General features: G+C 48.7%; 1 long non-coding RNA gene across 1 annotated transcript; it reads right to left on the bottom strand.

Moving 5' to 3' along the window:
* Positions 1-537: 537 nt before the first annotated feature.
* LOC134523758 (uncharacterized) lies at positions 538-5939 on the bottom strand. The gene is made up of 3 exons (XR_010073401.1): positions 5192-5939; positions 4682-4741; positions 538-2084 (listed from the first exon to the last, which is right to left on the bottom strand). It is a non-coding gene; the product is annotated as an uncharacterized LOC134523758 (long non-coding RNA).
* Between the last annotated feature and the right edge of the window lie 844 nt (positions 5940-6783).

Raw genomic sequence — 6783 nt, 5'->3', positions numbered from 1 at the left:
TCCACTGATAAATCAACTGAACGTTTAGGCTGGTGCAGCGCTGCCACCTTTCTCTGAAAAACAACCTCTCCTTCCTGGGAAGACAACTGATGTCAAGGGGCCAAACACACTGCGCAGGCCAACCGGCCGAGGCGCCTGCGGGGTCTGCAGCGGCGGCAGGGAGTGGAGCCACCCTCTGTGGCCATCGCAGCTCACCCCAGGAGCAATCGATAGAGGAGCTGGCAGGCATCGGTGTCTGCAATGGGCAAAGTGAGAAAATAATAAAGGAAGGCAGGCTGTCAAAGAGGATTTTTAGCAACCAGTACTCATGTTAATCCTCTGACCTAGTTTCTGAAAGGCCTATATAAGGAAGAATATTCTCCACTGAGCAAGCAGCTAATAAGCAGTGCCAGCATTTAAGAGTTTGGAGTGCATCAGTTCTCAGATTCAGCTGTCTCTTCCTGGAAAAAAATAAAGCACTGAAAACAAACGCTCTTCAAAAAAAAAAAAAATCCACTTCTAACAAAAGCTTTGTACCTTAGCAGCGCTGAGAGTTGGCACCGTGGCCCCGAAGACACTGCGGTGTTTGCCCAGTTGTGGGTAAGCTGCCAGATGAACTTCACCAGAAAGGAAAATTCCTCCCCTCAAATTACCGCAGCTTATTTTATTGGAGTTACTGCAAACATCCATCCCTTTGAACCACATGTGTACACAAGCAGCCGTTAGTGCGGTCTTGGCACCATACTCTTAAATTTCCCTTGTGGACTATTTCCTTTCTTTATGGTTTAAAGCTGCTGACAGCCTTTAGCCTACAACCTGTGTAGGTACATCCAAGGCGGGCAGAAAGGCCTCTCACTTCAGCCAATGTGACCACTCTTTGGACGTCACCTGTGACTTTGGGAGCCTTCCTTTCCACTCGACCAATGTGAGAGATTTCAAGGCTTCTTTCTTCGGCCAGGCTTAGCTGCAGGACCTTCCCTTTGACTACCAGTGGGTCTGAAGGTACTCAGCAAATTAGCACAAAGTTTATCAAGTTGGACTTCAAACAACAGGGGCCCTAGAGCTATTGTCCACATCTGATAATTTCTGGCCATTTTTCACATCTGGCAGCTCTTATTTCAGTGCTTACACCGGTTCTGGCTGGGTGTACAGCAACGCATGGCTCTGATGTTATTTCTAATTTACTAAGTTGAAGGCTACACAGCTAGTCCTTGTAAGAGTCATGAGATTATTTTTCATGTCACTGTCCTTCCAAGAGACACTTCCTATGTTCTAGTGTAAGAGATCACAGTGTTTCAATGCTTCTTACCCCCCTATCAAGAGAGGTATATCCGAAATTGTACAGAAGTGCCTTCCCTTCTGAGCGCTCCAGTCCGTTTCTGCAGAACGAGGTACAGAAACATCAGCTCGAAACAGTCTGCTCCTCAGGATGAGGATGTTTTCAAGGCCATTGGGAGAAAGTGAAAACCCATTGTGCGGTGCTGTGGTTGGGGGAAGAGAGATGGTTTGGTTCATTAATCATCTAGTGTCATTGGTTCTATAACTTTCTTGCTTCCTTCTTAGGTGAACACTTACGGAAGAAAGCTCTCCTTATACTGTATAACTGCAAAAAAGCGTAGCCAAAAATAGGTGTTCTCCAGGGACACGTGGGCACGGGGAAGAGTGCAAAATAAGAGCTACTTATTGCCATTCTGTACTTTAAATGTTTGGATAATCTTCCATCTTCTTACATTAAATTTTTCTTCTCATAGAGAAATCTCATCAAAAACACTTTCTGTTAGAATCTCTCAAACACACCAAGGGACGGCAGCCCCCACAACAGACCTCCTCGCTCCTGGGGATTTCCATTTTACCTGTGTCACAAACCCAAGCACAGAGGCACTAAATACATACAGCAAATCACGGCCAGCGCCAAAAGCAAAGCATCATCCCCTTCCTCCCTCGACTGCCATCCCCATTGCTTTGATCACGCGAGCGCCTGCTCCCGTCCTCGGCTCCCTCTTCTCCTCCTCGAGGCACGGGGATCGGGATGAGCTCAGCAGGCAGACGGAGGCTGCCCGGCTCCTTCCTGCGATGCCACGGTAATAGTTTCCACTGAATGTCCCCTGTGAAAGAAAAAAAAAAGAACTCTCAACCTTTTTTTTTTTTTTTTTAAATAGTGAGCCCCAGGGGAACATATGACACAACCATCTCTCTCCTCCTGTTCGTTCTGCATCATCTTGTACAACACACGCTGCCTTGTGGGAGGACCTCTGAGAGGAATTTGCCACAGGTGCTAGTAAAACTAACCGCATTTTTCTTGCAGCTTCATAACCATCCGCCTCATCGGTATGTCGAAATCCCTCGGCACGGCGTCCTCGCTGCAGCTACAAGTCACTTCAAAGCAGGTTTGCTGCGAGGGGCCGGCAGAGGAGCCGACCCTGGCAGTGCCACAATTCTTTGCCCCTCGCTAACCTTTCACACCACCTACCTGTTTATTAGGGCTTTAAAGCACTTCGGCATACTTGTGGGTTTCTGTAAAATTGCAAAACAAGAAATGTCCCCCGATTCTCAGGAAACCATACAAAACCACATTATCTGTCAGCTAGTCTGAAGTGTGTTTTCACTGTGCCTGCCTCAATAGGGATGGGGGGGACTAATACAGATCAAAAGAAAAACTGACCTGGCATTAGCTGAAAGGAAAACACACCTAAAAACCTGCTTCAGCGCTTTTAACAAGTAAATATTGCTTTTAGTTGTTGTTCGTAATTTCGACCAGTTTGGGATTTCCTGCTCGTGGCTAAACCTCTCTGAGATGCTCAGCGCTTTCCTGCCGGGTGGGGACCAGTCCCCGGGAAGGCTCCATCCCTCCTGGCTCCTCCGGCAGAGGATGGGGCTGGCAGCTCCGGTCCCCCCCTGGGGACAAGCAGGGACTCCTGCCTGCTGCCTGTGCCACCTCCACGCAGGAACCCACAGTGACGCCTTCCCCTTTCACCATCCTCATTTTTAACGCCTTTTCCTCTAAGCCAGAACACCGGCACACCACTCCTTTCGCTCACTGCCTCATGGGGTTTCATTAGCGGCTGCCGGGGGCTGCTCCTGGGGGGGGTCACAGCCTTTCAGCCCCGGCTGCCCTAAAGGGCTCGTATTCAAAAGCACACCTTGATTTTGATTTTCCTTATTCTTCCCCATGGTCTGAGACTTCAGGCAGCTGCTCCCCTGTACAGCCGGGGCTTCTGTTTGCCCAGACATTCGAGTGTCTTGGAGATGGAGCCCTTTTAGCAAAAGCGGTTGGCAGCTGCGTCACTGCGGGGAGAGGGCTCCTGCCAGGCCACGAATGATGAAGCAGATGGATACACAAAATAAGCTACGCAAACTCCTTCTGAAAAGTGTCCATTGCAAAATAAAGAGCACGATATGCAGGTAAGTCCCATTGCAGATGTCTAAAGCTGGGTGAAAGTAACTCTCTCGCATCCTCCAAAGCCAGCAGCTGCTAAATACAAAGGCTCGGTGCTCTCCCAGCTCAGTCTGCGTGCGTAAAACCTGGAGCACAGGCCTAGGGGTCATTTTGGTTAAGGGAAAGCTCCTCATCGACATCCATCTCCTGCACCCAGCGAGCTGCAGCTGGGATTTACCTGTACCTTGTACCAAGGTCTGATCACAGGGGATGCCTGGCACAGTGGGGCTGATGCTCTTGGCTATTTTTTTTTCCCAACAAGTGCTTGGGCAACATTATCATGTACTGGAAAAGGCACTTTTTGGTGCTGTAGCTGCTATCTCCCCCCATGGGGAGCTGGAAGGTCTGGAAGGGGGCCGGGCACAGGGGACAGTACCGGGAGGGTTTGAAGATGCAGCAGATTCTGGGCTTCACGCCGTCCCTGAGGGGAAGTACGAAGGAGCACGATGAAATGGTGAGTGCACGGAGGCAGCAAGCCAGAGATTAATTCAGTTCTTCATCTAACAAGCCTAAGGGGCACCCCAGGAAAACAAACCCTTCAAAGCATTTAAAATAAATGAAAAGAACATTTGCTTTATACACTGCATGATTAAATTATGGACCTCATTGTCACAGTGTGTAACCGGACTCAAATAGGAATTAGCCAACACAGGTGAATGCCCACTGTATTTTGCCTATTGCTTATACTCTCTCCCAAAGCATCTCGTACTTAATTAGTGTGCTTGCAGATGGTGTATCGGGCTAGATGGGTCACTGGGCTGTCTCAATACAGTGCTCTGAGTCATTGCAGTGGCCAAAGACAGCGGGTGGTGACCTATCTGACGTTTCGTTAAGTGGCTCTTGAAAATCTACATCCGCCGGCTCGAGTGGTTTTATTTACGTATGGAGCACACCTTTCTAGTGCCTATTGCTGCTGCTGTTCCTGGCATAAAAATAAAATTACAGGTCTCTCCTTATCCAACTAATACCAAAAGGGCTGTTGTTCTCCTGCAGGGTCCAGGTCATAAGTGTTTGAATTCACCGACTTACCTAATAGGTACGCACCCTGTAAAACTGAGTCCCAGGGAGGGAATTTTAACTTGCAGTTTTCAGGAAATTATTAGCGGGTATTTTACTACCCTTTCATTCAGTTTATGGTATTCTGGTTTGTGCATGCCATTTAATAATAATGATTTATTGAGGATGGCAGAAGATTGCTCAAATCTGTGGTCTGAATTACTCAGAGAGGGAGATCGTATCTACAGTTATTATGGTGAGCATCGGTACCTTGATCAGCCAGCTAACAATGTCTCCATCGCCGAGCTCATGTTTTGTCAGGAACCAAACCTGTCAGAAGTGTAAAAGCAATTAATCTTAGATCTGTCTAAACCACTGTTTAATCTTGTCTAATTCCAGTGTTTCAGCACTTCCAAAAGGTTTCAGCACTTGCAGTTTCGCCTCAACCATTCAGCAAAATTCAACTCAAATTCTTTAACTGGCTTGGACAAACTGCAAGTGCCTTTTCCAATGAAATGATGATTCATTGAACCATTTTCTCCCAGCTTTAGGGCCACCGCATTTCATGGAAGCCAGTTCTTTGCTCAGAGAGATGGCTATCAATCACAACCGATTCCACCGTAGGAGTGTTGAAAGCGCCGGCTGTGGGCTGTGCAACCGTCTAGGACTATCTTCTGTGGTAACTTGAACCTCCTCCTCTACCTTCTTTCAATTAATCTAACAGATTTATTGCCATTCAACTACTGCATTCCACAAACTAATAACAAGGGTTTAACTTACCAGACTTTGGGGTATCCTTATGATTGGGATGTGCTTTGATATGCAGGTCCATCATGTGCTCTGTCATTTTGTTTTCCACCTGGCTGGTTTCCCTTCCTTTTACTCTGCACAGTCAGCTGTAGGTTAGGCTACACAGTTAGAGTTTAACATTATAAAAAAAATAGAGATAAAAAGTCTCAAAGGTGGCCTATAGAAAATTCCCCTTGGTGTGGAAAACCGCCGTCCCAACCACTGGTTTTAATCAGAAAGATGGTACCCAAACCAACAATTTCCCGTATGAAATAAAGCGCAGTCACCGGTGCCTGTCTGCTGCCCTGCTGGAGTACTCACCGGAGGAGCTGCCCGACCTCTGCCTGTCTCCATCCCCAGTGGCAGTTGCTCATGAGGATGGGCACCTGCTCCTCGTGCCCAGGTCCCGTGAAGCCTGGCCAAGCCGTGCCCTCGGCCGTCTCCCCCCGCTGCTGCTCGCTCCTCTCCAAAGTGGAGGGGTGAGCTGCAGCCGTGGCGCTGGGTCTTCCCCGCTCCTCCGAGCCATGCACCACATCCTCTGCCTACATGGTGACTCACCACCGGTTGTACCGTCCAGCTCCTGCGCATCACCCCGGTGTCAGCTCAGGTCACGCAGCCTCCACTGTCCCCTTCATCCCCAGTCGCCTCTTATTCTCTGTTCCTCTTCAGTCCCCCAGTCATATGGGTAAATGTCCTGTCCAACTCTGGACCATGTCCAGTCTCTTCATCCTTGCTTTGCCCCCACACCCCTACCTTGATGCCCATCCTGGGCACCTCATGGCTGTCCCATCACCCCACCTCCAGCCCTCTGCCACTCTCCAAGTGCCCCAAGAAGGGCAGAAGCTGCCCCCTCACTAGCAAGGCCACCCAGTCTCTTGTTGCTTTGATAGAGTCACTGATAGTGCAGAAGTTCATCTCTGATGTGTGGCTGTATTGCAAATAGTCATCACACTTTTTTGGTGGCCCGGCACTCCTTTCCTTTTCCAGGGAAGCCCAGTGCATTTGACAACATTCCCAAGTGAGATTTAGTGGTGGCAGAATTAGGGAGCCCCGTCTCTAGGCCATGTCACGGCAGACTTGTTTTCATGAAGAACATCCCCCCCATTCCCGCGGACCCACAGACTTAATCGTTCAGCCGTCCAGCCCCTCACCTATTGCTACGGCTCCCTACTTCTCCTCCAGCTCTTCCTGTATCCCACCACCTCTCTGCCAGTCCCTGGCCCCTCTTCCCATGTCTTTGTGCACCACCATCCAATCCCTATTGCACTGAGGTGGCTCTTCGGGGAGCAAAGCAAACCCATCAGTTTTCAAAGTGGTGTGAACTCCATTAGACTGGCAGTAAGCAAAGTCTTCCTGAATTACTGAGTAAAAGCGCTGAGAGTCTGCTATCGCTGCGAAACCACCGGTCATGCAAATATTTGATCAGGAACTAGCCCTTGTGTTTGGGTTGTAATGCTGCAGTTTAAGAATAACTTATATTCAGAAAAAACATATCCTAGAAATGTGTCACAAAGCAAAAGTCCCTTTCTCCACCACCAAAGTGTAGCAAATGGAGATCAAAGGGCTTGATTTTTCCCACAGTT

This window comes from Chroicocephalus ridibundus, chromosome 15 (assembly GCF_963924245.1).
Source record: "Chroicocephalus ridibundus chromosome 15, bChrRid1.1, whole genome shotgun sequence".
Classification (NCBI taxonomy): Eukaryota; Metazoa; Chordata; class Aves; order Charadriiformes; family Laridae; genus Chroicocephalus; species Chroicocephalus ridibundus.
Note: the sequence above shows the minus strand (reverse complement) of the source record. Positions and strands in the feature narration are given on the sequence as shown.